The sequence below is a fragment of the Euprymna scolopes genome, chromosome 46, assembly GCF_053919585.1.
Source record: "Euprymna scolopes isolate OS-2025 chromosome 46, ASM5391958v1, whole genome shotgun sequence".
Classification (NCBI taxonomy): domain Eukaryota; kingdom Metazoa; phylum Mollusca; class Cephalopoda; order Sepiida; family Sepiolidae; genus Euprymna; species Euprymna scolopes.
The window spans coordinates 114,696,158-114,710,790 of record NC_136527.1 but is presented as its reverse complement, the minus strand read 5'-3'; the positions used below and the strand labels follow the sequence as shown (position 1 = coordinate 114,710,790).

The following is a 14,633-nucleotide window of genomic DNA, read 5'->3' as shown; positions in this document are numbered from 1 at the left end:
TGAAATTAATTGTAAATTAATCGCTAATAATTTTGGGTTTGAGATTAATAGTACATTATTAGTAAATACGTTTGGAGTTGAAAATATTTGAAAATCAACCGCTAATCATTTTGGGTTTGAGATTAATAGTACATTATTAGTAAATACGTTTGGAGTTGAAACTTATTGTAAATCAATCGCTAGTCATTTTGGGTTTAAGATTAATAGTACATTATTAGTAAATAAGTTTGGAGTGCAAACTAATTGTAAATCAATCGCTATCCATTTTGGGTTTGAGATTAATAAAACATTGTTAGTTTTGAGTTAAAACTAATTGTAAATTAATCGCTAATCATTTTGGGTCTCCGATTAATAGTACATTAAATACGTTTGGAGTTAAAACTAATTGTAAATTAATCGCTAATCATTTTGGGTTTGAGATTAATAGTACATTATTAGTGAATATGTTTGGAGTTGAAATTGTAAATTATTATTATTATTATTATTATTATTATTATTATTATTAATAATAATAATAATAATAATAATAATAATAATAATAATAATAATAATAATAATAGTAACATTAACAATAATAATATTAATAATAATAACGATGATGATGATGGGAGTTGAAACTAATTGTAAATCAATCGCTAATGATTTTGGGTTTTAGATTAATAGTACATTATTAGTAAACATGTTTGGAGTTGAAACTAATTGTAAATTAATCGCTATCCATTTTGGTTTTGAGATTAATAGTACATTATTAGTAAATACGTTTGGAGTTGAAATTAATTGTAAATTCATCGCTAATAATTTTGGTTTGAGATTAATAGTACATTATTAGTAAATACATTTGGAGTTAAAACTAATTGTAAATTAATCGGTAATGATTTTGGTTTTGAGATTAATAGTGTAATTAGTAAATACGTTTGGAGGTGAAATTAATTGTAAATTAATCGTTAATAATTTTATTTGGAGATTAATAGTGTCACGCTGTGTTAGCTCGTGTTGTGTGGCTGGTTAATAGAGAGAAACGAAAAGACGCGTGTTGTTAGTTTTAAATATAAAACATGGAGGCCTTTATTTTCAGTGCGCATGCGTGGTTGTTACAAAACAAGGATTGTCATGAAACAAAATTATAACGTTGTTACAAAACTAGGATTGTAACGAAACGAAACGATAACATTGTTACATCCCCCTTTACGAATATTAAGATTATGATATTGAGCATATTCAATATATGATAAAAGGTAAGGGCTAATTCAGGGTAGACTGCCTGAATAGCTACAGCGAAGCAGGGGATTATTCTGCCCCATGAATTGCTTGCTATACTTCTCTAGAAATTTTCACAAGTTCATTTTTGATGGTGGTCGTACCATCCTGCCACTGCGAGTGTATTGTTGGGAGTCTCTTTGTGGAAACTGAGTTGTACATGCAGGTGGTTCTGCAAATGTTACATGCTTTGGCGTTTGTGGTGGTGTTGGCCTTATTGGAGCACTCCTAATATGCTGCCGGTTTCTCCGTATCATATATCCGTTTGCAGTTTGTAGGAGATATGATCGGGGACCATCTGCTTGAGAAGCTACGGTTGCTAAGTCCCAGTTTCCGTGTGTAGGGTTTTATGCTCTTACCCTCTGGCCAGGATATAAAGGTGGTAGGTCTTCCTTGAGCGCATGCTGGTCAAAATATTTCGTTTGCTTGTGTTGCCTTTGTTTAAAAGCATCATATATTTGATCCTGATCTTGGTGGTTGTTTTCTTGTTGCTGGTTGGTTTCGTTTGTTGACCACTTTTCTTTAGTGTAGTTCGTTTTTCTAAAAATTGGCGGGTGAATTCAGCAACAACTTTGCTCTCTCCCAGGTAAGAATGTACGTAGTCAATAACCTCTTTCTGGGAATCGACTTCTTGAAGAAAGGCCACAAAGGTTGGAACATCAAGGTTAACTTTGAGGTTCTTAAGCAGAGATTCGGACCAATGAATAAAATCATCATTTGAATTGGATGACTGAAACAATTTTAGCACACCATCCGTATTATGTTTGTTTTTGGATGATTTTGTTTTTGTGTTTTGAGACGTTGTTGCAGTCAGACTGGGAAAACTGTTTGTATCAATCGTTGCGTTGCTATTTTTGGTAGGAGATGAGACTGACTGCTTTTTATTATTCTTTTGAACTTCCCATGTTGAACTGGCATTTGATTTGCTGCTTGCCTGCACTTGCCAGGGAGATGACTCACAGCTCCAGCCGGAGGTAGGAGAGGTTGATAACACAGGAGAAGTACGACCCCATGCGGCAGTCGACAATGGCATAGAGACTTTCGGTGCTGGTTGTTGAGGTTGGGCGTTGTTATTTTTTTTCTTTTTCTTCTCCTCTTCCAATTGTTTTGCCTGTTCCTGTTGGATTTCAAGCAACGATTTTGCAGCTGATTTCGACACAGTTACTTTATTTTTGGCCCATATCTTCGCCTGCTGTGCAGATGAATTGGTTGCTTCTTGTTGTTGCTGTTGCTGCTGCTGTTGTTGTTGTTGTTGTTGCTGCTGCTGCTGCAAAAGAAGTTGTTGTTGTTGCTGCTGCTGCTGTTGCTGCTGTTGGAGAAGTAATTGTTGGGCTTCAGCTTTACGTCGACACTCTTCTTCCTGTTGGATTTCAGCAAGTGACACAGCGTGGGCAGCAGCAGAATTGGTCTTGGCCCAATTGGCACCAGCAGGAAGTTGTATTTTTGCCAATTGTTCTTTCGGCTTTTGTTTGACTTTACGCAAAGCTTCTTGCTGCTGCTGCTGCTGCTGACGGGCTTCTTGCTCCTGCTGCTGTTTCCGCTGCTGTTCTTGCTGTTTCCGTAATTCTTGCCTCCGTAATTCTTCTTGTCTTCGTAACTCTTCCTGTTGTCATAATTCTTCCTGGCGGCGTAATTCCTCTTGGTGGTGCAATTCTTCTTGGCGGCGTAATTCTTCTTGACGCCTTAACTCTTCCTGCCGCTGTAATTCTTCTTGTTTCTGAATTTCTTCAGCCCGGATCCGTTCTTCTTCAAGCCGTTGTCGTTCTTATTCTTGTCTTCGCACTTCAAGTTTCTCTTCATGTGGTGGTTGCGTTTTCTTGAACTCGCCAATGCGGTTGAATCTGACGGGATATAAAGGCATCAGATCATCTATGCTGTTGATAGGTTGTTGCTGAACGGATATGGCACAGTTCATTGTCACAACGTTGAAGGCTCCAGATGTTGGCAGGCCCAGTATAGCTGGTCCTGGAGTGTTGACCACATGAAATTGAGTGTTGAGCCATGAAGAGTCCTTGTATTTGCACCTGATGTTTGTGGTGCCATGGCATTTTATTTCAGTGTTGTTGTATGCTGTCAGTACGCATTTCGTTGGGTTTAGTGATCTAGGTATTGGGTTTCCGTCTTCGTTTATGGCGGAGGGGCATATACTGCCTGTGGAATATGCGTAAAGGTAGTGTGTTTGCCTGTGCACCCGTGTCTACCTTCAGTTTGAGGCTGTGCGTACCTGGGTGGTCTGTCAATATAACGTTGATATTGACAAACGCTTCATTTTGTGTTGTTTTTTGTTTGTGCAGTGGATGTTCACTGTTAATAGTGCTGAATGTGAGGTGCTCCATCGCCGCATGTAGTTTTGTTGTGGCTTGGTCGTCATGTTCAGCAACGCTGTCGACTTTTCGGCCTGTTCCATGTTGTCTGTGCCTTGGCTGGCTGCGGCTTTTGTGCCAGGGTTTTTCTTGTTTCCTGGGTCCGAGTCTCGCTGAGAAGCACAATTTGGCCCAATGGCCCATTTTCCCGCAGGAGCTGCATATATTGTTCTTGGCAGGGCAATGCTCCTTGCCAAACCGGCGGTCCCGTTCACAATTGTTACACAAGTTGCTGGTATTTCTGTTGCCTTCATGGCGTTCGCGACCACCGCGATTTATGGTGTCTATCTGTGACAGGCCATGTAGTTGGTGTATTTTGTTTATATACACGGCTGAAGCCTCATATGTGCGTGCTAATTTCACAGCCTCTTCTATTGTGTAGCCCTTTCGGCTTATTCAACTTCTTTTTGTAAGTCCGGTATGGGCGTGTTGGCTATCAGTATTTCTACTAAACGTTCGTTCATTTCATGGGCTGTGAAATCGCATTTCTTTGCCTGTAAGCGACACTTGTTTAGAAATATGTCTGTCGTCTCGGTAGGTTTTTATTGGTATCTACTGAGTTCGAGCCTACATATACGGTGGTTGGTTGCCGGTTCCAGCTGCTCCAAAAATGCGTTGAAAATTTTGTTGGCGTCTCTCCGGTCTTCGTTTGACATAGACCAACTGTTGTATCTACGAATTCCTTCCTCGCCAGTTGCGAGTAGAATGATAGGCACTTTCTCTTCTTCTTTAGTTCCCTTCGCTGTGAAATAAAGTTCCAAACGTTGAATATCTTGAATGACTCTGCAGTGTACGGCGAGTCCCAGTCGAGAATGGGAACTGGTATCGATATATTAGCCATGGTAGCAGTAGTGTTGTTGCGAGCTTCAACGAGCGTGTGTGTGTGTGTGTTTTACGAAGTTTTGGTTCGAAAAGAAAAGAGAAAAAAAAAGTAAAAAAAAATAATGTCTAACTTTCATCGTTGTTTTATTTTATTTTTCCCTTTATCTCGCCGTTGTCACCATGTCATGCTGTGTTAGCTCGTGTTGTGTGGTTGATTAATAGAGAGAAAAAACGAAAAGACGCGTGTTGTTAGTTTTAAATATAAAACATGGAGGCCTTTATTTTGTCATGAAGCGAAATGATAACGTTGTTACAAACCTAGGATTGTAACGAAACGAAACGATAACATCGTTACATCAATAACGGCAAAGTGCATCGTTCGTGAGAAAAATCGAAATGTTTATGAAGTCTGTTGATATCGCCGAAGCTTTTAACAGACATCGTAATTCATAAATGCGTTTCATAAAAAATGTGAAGAAGAGAATAAAATTTTTTTAATGTGAGTGAATATAGCTAAAACTTTGTGTTTATAATTATTTAGGTTGCTATGGAAAAGGTTTGGGGTTTTTTTTTTTCGAAGGCAGTTGTGTTTACGTTTTAGCTAAAATAAAGATGGTGGGGTGGACAATAGATAATCGACGCACGTGTGTTGGGCGGTAAATATTTGAGAATGAGACGAAAAAGTTTTTTTTTCTTCTTCTTTTCTTGTTTTTTAAAATATTTTTAACGTAGATTGTTCAGCTTTATGAGAAATATTCGTTGGGTCATTATTCTTGAAAGAGATCGCGTCAAGATCTAGCACTTTGTAGGAGGACAGAATGATCTGCTTGTTTTTTTTTTTTTTACATAGGCATCACCACATTATCAAGGCCAAGAGGCCACTCAAGGATAAGGGTTAAAGAGTGTACAGTAGAAATTGGACAATATAATAATCATTAGTAATGAAAATTTGGTAAAGTTGATAACTTATATGGAACGGCTCATCAAGAACTTATTTACGTTAGACTTGAAGACAACCATATTGTAGTCAGCCGGAAAGCAGGAAAACGGAAGACAATTCCACAGTCGTGCAGTTCTAAGAAAAAAGCTTTGTTCATGGAATCTACGTTTAGGTTTAGGCACAGATAAAGAGCGGGGGAAATTATTGATAGTGTTTACAGCTAGACGAGTGTTTCTTGTGAAAGTTTGGCGAGGGGGGACCATAGATTGAAGCTCATTCGAACACTTTCCATGAAAATAACGATACACCAGAGACAAACTCGCAACATCTCTTCTGTGAGATAAAGGTTGTAAGGAAGAGAAAAGGACATCTCCTACGAGGCTACGAAGTCTATTTTGAACTCTATCTACTCTTGTGTGTTATAGACGATCCCATCCTCCATGTCAGTGGAGAAATGAATGTATGGTAGCATGATAGAGAAGCAAAGGGTCGCATAATGATGAGAAACCGATTGAGATGAGCAAAAGAATGCAGATTTACATGAATTTGCATGAGAAATAATAAGGATAGCGAGAAAAGAGTTCAGTGAGAAGGAGTAACGTTACTTGCGCTTACTCACGAGAGCGCGCTCTTTCTTACATCTTCACTAGTCGAGAGTTCAGCGGAAAAGAAAAACAGAAAAGAAACAGTAAGTCACGTGGCTGTGTCGCTCTCCGGATATCACAGTTAAAGGGCGACAAACGAGTTAGCCTGGGATTATCTTTTTGTATCTGTGTGTCCGTTGGCTGGGAATTTGAATTCCCACAAAGGTAGCTCAATGCAGTAATTTCAAGACCCCAGGCATAGACCACATACCAAATTTCTGGCTGAAAAAACTTAGCGGATTTCATCATCAATATGCCAAAACATTCAATAGAATCATCAGTGGTGATGAAGAGCCGCCTTGGTGGCTTACTGAAGCTAGTACATTTTGATGAACAAAAGAATGCAAATTTATTTACATAAATTTACATGAGTTTGTTGTGAAGGAGTAACGTTACTGGCGCTTAGTCAGGAGAGTTAATTGATGGCCACTGAAGCATGCGTTTTTTTACATCTTTACTGGTCGAGAGTTCAGCGGAAAAGAAAAAGAGAAAAGAAAGAAACAGGAAGTCACGTGGCCGTGTCGCTCTCCGGTTATCAGTGTTAAAGGGCGACAATCGAGTTAGCCTGGGAGTACCGATGTATGTCTGTGTGTCTGTTGGCTGGAATTTGAATTCCCACAAAGGTAGCTCAATGCAGTAATTTAAAGACCCCAGGAATAGACCACATACCAAATTTCTGGCTGAAAAAAAAACTGAGCGGACGTAAATGTGCCAAGGCATTCTGAACGGACATCAACATGGCAAGGCATTTAATAGAATCATCAGTGATGATGAAAAGCCGCCTGAGTTGCTTACTCTAGGCAGGACATCACTTATTACCCAAAATGAGGACATCCACATGGCTAACAAATCTCGACCAATCTGCTGTCTTACAACAACGTACAAGCTCCTAACAGGGATAATTGCTGATGCAACATACGGCCATCTGACTGCTCACAATTACCTCGAAAATGAGCAGAAGGGGTGTACGAGGAAAAAGCTTGACAAAAAGCCCAACTCCTTGTAAATAGAACAATGCTAGAAGACTGCAGAAGATAATGAAATCTCTCTATTGCCTGGATTGATTACAAAAAGTCTTTGACAGTATACCTCATCACTTGGTACTACGCTGTTTACAGCTGTATAATGTGCACAGCGATATTACATCATTCCTTCAGAAGCAAATGACCGAATGGTGCTCATCAATTACACTACAGCATATAGGAAGAAGGTTACAGACCTCAAACATAAAGATCAAACGAGGAACATTCTAGGGAGACAGCCTCTCACCGGTCCTTTTCTGCCTCACAATGGATCCACTAAGTAAGCTACATAAACTGCTGGATACAATCTCAGCATGGGCAGAAGCAAGTTGGAAAATAAAAGAGTAAATTATTTACTCTTTATGGACGATCTGAAACTCTGTGGCTCTCTTGAAGACCTAGAATAATATGTTCTCTATAAATAAATAAAAACTTGACTGAACAATAAGTCTATAAAAAAACTTACTTACACCTAGAAGAATATGCTGTCTATAAATAAAACAAAACTTGACTGAACAAGTCTTTAAAAAAAATTTTACTTACACCTAGAAGAATATGCTATCTATAAATAAAAAAAAACTTGACTGAACAAGTCTTTAAAAAAAACTTTTACTTACACCTAGAAGAATATGCTGTCTATAAATAAAAAAAACTTGACTGAACAAGTCTTTAAAAAAACTTTTACTTACACCTAGAAGAATATGCTGTCTACAAATAACAAAAAACTTGACTGAACAAGTCTTTAAAAAATTCTGTATTTACACCTAACAATTTACGGTTAAAAAAGTAAGGCATTCATCTTGTCTTGATGAAAAAGAAAACAAATTTATCGAAAAAAATTTGGAAAAAAACATGATTAAAATAAATTTTAAAACATTCAGTAATTTTAAGATAGGTTTTTGATATTTTTTTATTATTTGCATTTCCCCTCGGTTTGTTTGTTATGATATTGTGTCTGTTACAACGCTCAGCTGAAACTGATGATTCTGGTCTCACCCAATCCATGCTTGACAGGAATTCCTGAGAATTCGGGCCAAATTATGCAAGCGTGCCTTCATATAGTTTTGTTTTTATGGAGATGGTACATCATAGAATATGTGTTTGTTTCACGTTCATGATCACCAACTTGTTTCACATTCAGGATAAACTTGTAAGGACCTTTTGAATGGCGGGTGTCACAAACTTGTAGTCGTGTGTGTTTGTTTCACATTTCCGGTCATCCACCACAAATAAAATAAAAATAAAACATGTGAAAGTAACGGTGTTTATTTACACATGTCTGGGTAGACAGTTTTTGCAAATTTCAAAGTTATTGAGACTGTTATTTTAATAAGAAAAAGCAGAGAGTGTCCTTTGTTTTTCTCGCTTATGTTTTGTGTGTAATACGATAAAGAAGGTAAATGTCCTTGCATGCGGCCGACTGTCTGCATTATTCACCATGTGCGTGCATGCACGTGGATGAGCGCTTCTCTGTCTGTGTGTGCATGTGATAATCATGTTTTGTCATGCTGGCGAAAAAATACAGAGCATGACATGAATAGAAAAATGAGTGAAGAGTGAGCATGAATTCATTTAAGTATTTCCAGGCGGTGAGAAAAAAATTTTGAAAATTAAATCTTTTTTGAGCATGGATTGGTACAGCCGTACACTCTATTATCACGTGGTATGCTTTTAACTACGTTTGCGAAAAAAAAAACACAGTTTAAGTTTTGTTCCTTGCAGAATTTGCATGGGCGTATTTTTTAAAGCTTTGCGCCTCTGAATTTTTTTTTGTTTGCTCGCGTAATTGGATTTTACTTAAATTATTTTTTTATTTTTAGAACAAGAAGTGGATGAATTTTTAGGGGTGTTTAAGTTACAACACCATCTTGAAAGTCAGTCGAGTGTCCAGAAAATAATCAAGTGAATTTTACATTCGTCGAGTACAAAAAAAAAAAAATCAGAAAACTCATGAAACAAATAATTACCCAAGAACACCATAAAAAAAGTATTATTCGTTTTAAAAATGGTAGACACATACATATTGATTAATTACTTTATGACTTTATATTCGTTGATTAGCTTGTAGTGCAAATATATTAAATCGGATGTAAATTATTTGCCAAAACATAATATATTATACTTTATTGAACATCATCGTTTAACCAGTAAATGGTAGGTTACAGTAATAAAATATTTATATCTCTGGATTATGAAAGTTAATATTGAAAGTATTGTAGCCAAGAAAATATAAGATCTATTAGGAGTCTGATCTTCAGCACTTCATACATGTTTTTCTTCCATATGTAAATACGAATATCATTTAGTTTTTAATAATTATTTGTAAGGTTACATTAAAACATATGCGTGTATATATATGTATATATATATGTGTGTGTGTGTAAAAATAATAACTAATGTGTATATAAGTAAATTGGTTGCAAAAACATAATATATTATACTTTATTGAACATCATCGTTTAACCAGTAAATGGTAGGTTACAGTAATTAAATATTTATATCTCTGGATTATGAAAGTTAATATTGAAAGTATTGTAGCCAAGAAAATATCAGATCTATTAGGAGTCTGATCGAGAAAATCGTTATAAGTTCAACATATTTGTCTTCAGCACTTCATGTTTTTCTTCCATATGTAAATACGAATATCATTTAAAGTTAACTTTTGTCTAAATGTGATTTGTCTCTTTTTTTTCTTCCTTTGAAGATTGTAATGCCGGGTATGGGGCAGCCAAACAAGCTGCAAACATTGCCCCGCTTTTTTATTGAAACCAACCGAGAGCTCTTTTTAGTATCCTCGCTGTTCCCTTAAGTGCAATTGTCTGAATCTCTTTTGCACTTGGTTCACCAGGAATATTAGTTAGGTAGGACTTCAGGTTCTTCTTCATAAGTCCTGTGGCACCTATGATAACTGGTATGATCGATATCCCCTTTAGGTTCCAGTTTCTTTTCATATCATACATGAGACCTTAGTATTTGGTCTGTTTCTCTCTTTCAGCTCTGTTAAGACCGCCATCATTAGGAACACTCACTTCAATCAAGGTTGCAACTCTCTCTGACTTATTCCATATAACTATGTCAGGTTTCACAGCAGCATTTTCAAGGTAGGTGGCTGTAGGGATTACATGGTCGTAATGTATGGTATATAAATCATTTCCAACTGTTTTTTCAGGTTGATGTTCCCAGGACTTGCTGCTACATTGGATGTTTAATTTTTTACAGATGATTCAGTGGAGGTACTTGCATACTCCATCATGTCTCGCTGTATAGTAGCCGTCCCCTAGAAGAACTTTGCAACTTGATATCAGATGACCAACACTTTCCAATTCTGTGTGGCAGAATCTGCATTTATTATCATTACTGATCCCTGCCATCTTCTTGAATGCATTGGTCATCAATCCCTGGTCTTAGGCAGCCATTATGACCCTTTCCTGATCGTGGTGGAGGGATCCTCTTTTGAGCCAGTCCAAAGAACCTTCTTTATCTATGTATTCCCGAGAAAGTTCCCCCAGAAAATACTTTGCACGCTGATTTGGTCCCATTCTTTAAGGTTCATCTGTTGAAAGGTCTCGGTATATTTCTGCCGGCTCTTTCTTGCTATTTCTGTGGCACACTTGTTTGGTGTTTCGTCCTCATCTGAGAGACAACTCTGACCAAAATGTTTGGCCAGCTGGGTGACTAATGTTGTTCTGCTGGCTCTTGTCTCTTGATGTTCATATACTATTGAGAGGGTGTCATTTTGGGAGCTTCTCAGATACTGACCGGTGCTCACAATAGTTGCCCTATGTTGATGATTAATCTCTGAGAGTCCCAGACCTCCTTCTCCCCTGGGCACATACAGCCTTGGTAGACACTGATTTCTATATATTATTTTATGAAGCGTTAGTAGCTTCCGTGTCTTTACATCTAGCCGGTTGATGTATTTTTGTGGCCAGTCAATGATACCAAAGCTGTATGTCATTACTGGCATAGAAAACTGGTTTATGGCAGTAATTTTATTTTTATTGGTGAGCTGGGCTTTGCATATTTTCCTCACCCGGCGTACATATTCTTTACTAATCTTCTCCCTCATCTTGGCATGTTGTATGTTCTCGTTTTCCTCAATGCCAAGGTACTTGTAAGGCTCATGCTCTTCTAGATCCCTGATGTCGATGTTTTCATTAAGCTGCATATTTTCTGTGTGGGTCTTCTTCCCAGCTCTGAGTGTACATTTGGCACATTTATCCAGGCCAAACTTCATTCCGATGTCACTGGAGAATGTGTGTACTACCTGCAGAAGGTGGTGCAGATCGGTGTCAGAGCTAGCATACAGCTTAAGGTCATCCATGAAGAGCAGATGGTTTATTCTCTTGCTTGGATCTCGATGGCGTCCCTGACTCAAATTGTAGGCGCCTCATTTTTATTCAGGAGCTTGCTTAGTGGGTCTATTGCCATACAGAAGAGTAAGGGAGATAAGCTATCACCTTGGAATATTCCCTTTTTGATTTTTACTTCAGGGATGATGGTTTTTCCTCCATTGTGATTTAATGATATTGTAGTTTTCCACATCTTAAGGTGAGCAGCCATTGTTTTTCTAATTACCGGGTGGACTTTGTATAACTCAAGGCACCGAAGTAGCCATGAGTGTGGCACACTGTCAAATGCCTTCTGGTAATCAATCCATGCCATGCTCAGGTTTTTGTGTCTCTTCCTACAGTCTTCTAGGACGGTCTTGTTGATTAATAGCTTAATTAATTAATTTGTCTCCTGTATGTGTTTGCATATGTCGCAACATATGTGCCTTTTGTGAAAAAAAAGAACCACATTCTATACAAGAATATGGTTTCTCTCCTGTATGTGTTCGCATATGTCGCAACAAAGATGACTTCATTGAAAAAGAAGAACCACATACCTCACAAGAATGTGTTTTCTCACCTGTATGTGTTCGCATATGATTCACCAAATGTGAATGACATCTAAAAGAAGAACTACATACTTCACAAGAATGTGGTTTGTCTCCTGTATGTGTAAACAGATGTTGCATTAAAGATGACTTTCGTGCAAAAGAAGAACCACATACTTCACAAGAATGTGGTTTGTCTCCTGTATGTGTTTGCATATGTCGCAACAAATATGACTTCTCTGTAAAAGAAGAACTACATACTTCACAAGAATGTGGTTTGTCTTCTGTATGTGTTCGCATATGTCGCAACAAAGATGACTTCTCTGTAAAAGAAGAACCACATACTTCACAAGAATATGGTTTCTCTCCTGTATGTGTTCGCATATGTCGCAACAAATATGACTTTCGTGCAAAAGAAGAACCACATACTTCACAAGAATGTGGTTTTTCACCTGTATGTGTTCGCATATGATTCACCAAATGTGAATGACATCTAAAAGAAGAACCACAAACTTCACAAGAATGTGGTTTGTCTCCTGTATGTGTAAACAGATGTTGCAATAAATTTGACTTTCGTGCAAAAGAAGAATTACATACTTCACAAGAATGTGGTTTGTCTCCTGTATGTGTTTGCATATGTCGCAACAACGATGACTTACATGTAAAAGAAGAACTACATACTTCACAACAATGTGGTTTGTCTCCTGTATGTGTTCGCATATGTCTCAACAAAGATGACTTCCATGTAAAAGAATTACCACATACTTCACAAGAATGTGGTTTATCACCTGTATGTGTAAACATATGATGCAACAAAGATGATTTCTGTATAAAAGAAGAACCACATACTTCACAAGAATGTGGTTTGTCTCCTGTGTGTTTTCGCATATGTCGCAATAAATGTGACTTCTGTGTAAAAGAAGAACTACATACTTCACAAGAATGTGGTTTTTCTCCTGTATGTGTAAACATATGTCGCAATAAAGTTGTCTTATGTGTAAAAGAAGAACCACATACTTCACAATAATGTGGCTTGTCTCCCGTATGTATTAACATATGTTGCAACAAATGTGGTTTCTGTGTGAAAGAAGAACCACATACTTCACAAGAATGTGGTTTTTCTCCTGTATGTGTTCGTATATGGTTTAACAAATGTGAATTACATCTAAAAGAAGAACCACATATTTCACAAGAATGCGGTTTGTCTCTTTTTTTTTTCATTTTTCTTAAACTTTTTCTTCTAGGGGATGGGACATCCAACCAGATGTCTGACATTTACCCCTATTTTAGTGAGTCAAACCAAGAGATCTTTTCAGGATTCTAGCCGTCCCTTTCAGTGCAATCGTTTGTATTTCACTTGCACTTGCTTCACCGGGTATGCTTGCTATGTACTTTTTAAAGTACTTTTTCATAAGCCCAGTTGCTTCTATGATGACTCCTATAATTGAAACGTCTTTTAATTTCCAATTTCATTTCATATTATACATAAGTCCTTGATACTTTATCTTTTCCCTCTCAGCTCGTTTAAGCCCTGTATCATTGGGTACACTGACCTCTATTACGGTCGCTTTTTTGTTTGCTCTGTCCCAAATCACTATATCTGGTTTAACAGCTGCGTTTTCTAGATATGTAGCAGTAGGGATTATGTAGTCATAGTGAATAGTGTAGTTGTCATTCCCAACTGTTCGTTCGGGTATATGTTCCCAGGAGTTTTTACTACACTGAATGTTGAGTTTCTTACATATCTTCCAGTGAAGGTATTTGCAAACTCCGTTATGGCGATCTGTATAATAACCATCTCCAAGTAGGACTTTGCAACAAGAAATCAGGTTGCCCACACTCTCAATGGGAAAAAACACAATTTAATAAAATTATTAATCTATAGTACATGTTCGAATGTTCCACAATAAAACTGATTTTCACTAATAAAAACCACCTACATTTATTGCAGATTTTTTAAATTTCTTTTCCCTTTGTTTCTATTTTACTTAAGCGTTGGTCTTTGATTCACTAGATTTTTAAAGAAATAATTTTCTTGTTTCGCCTTAGACTTTAAGTTTTCTTTTATTATAAACGTATGATTTTTTTGCATAGTTATTTTCAGGCATTTTTCCGATTTTTAGTTTATTTTGCAAAAACCAAAGCAACTCTTAAACATTCACATATTTTCACCTTTGTTAGTAAACTATGTTTTCATTTTATCAACTCGAATTTGTACTGATTTTAGTTTTAGTGAATGTTTATTCTGTTGAGATAATAAAATTTGTATTTTTCTTAAACATTATCGATGTATAATTTATTTGCATTTTTTCCATGCATTTTTTTTCCAAATATGTTATGAGTTTCTTACATCATCAACGGAAAATGAAGATCCATTCTTATCAAATAATTGATTTCTGTTAATTGCTGCAAACTCTGAAAATATAAAATGAATATATGAAATAGATTTCATGCGATATTATTTAATTTTTTAAACATATACTTATAAAAATGTGAACAAATTAGTTATTGTTAAAAAAAACAAAATATAATTAGTATTTCTTCATGTAATATTTCTTTGTAAACAAAATGGATTTACAATTCTGAATTTTGGAGATGAGTTATGAATGCTTGTGTTATTTTGATTAATCAGACTATTATTCTTATCTATGTGTTATTAGCACAACGTTACGGTCGCTATACCCTGTAACCTTCTTCAGGTGTTGA

At 36.8% G+C, this 14,633-nt stretch overlaps 1 pseudogene; it reads right to left on the bottom strand.

The window, feature by feature from the left end:
* Positions 1–1,597: 1,597 nt before the first annotated feature.
* Positions 1,598–3,874, bottom strand: LOC145270197 (uncharacterized; annotated as a pseudogene).
* Positions 3,875–14,633: the final 10,759 nt, after the last annotated feature.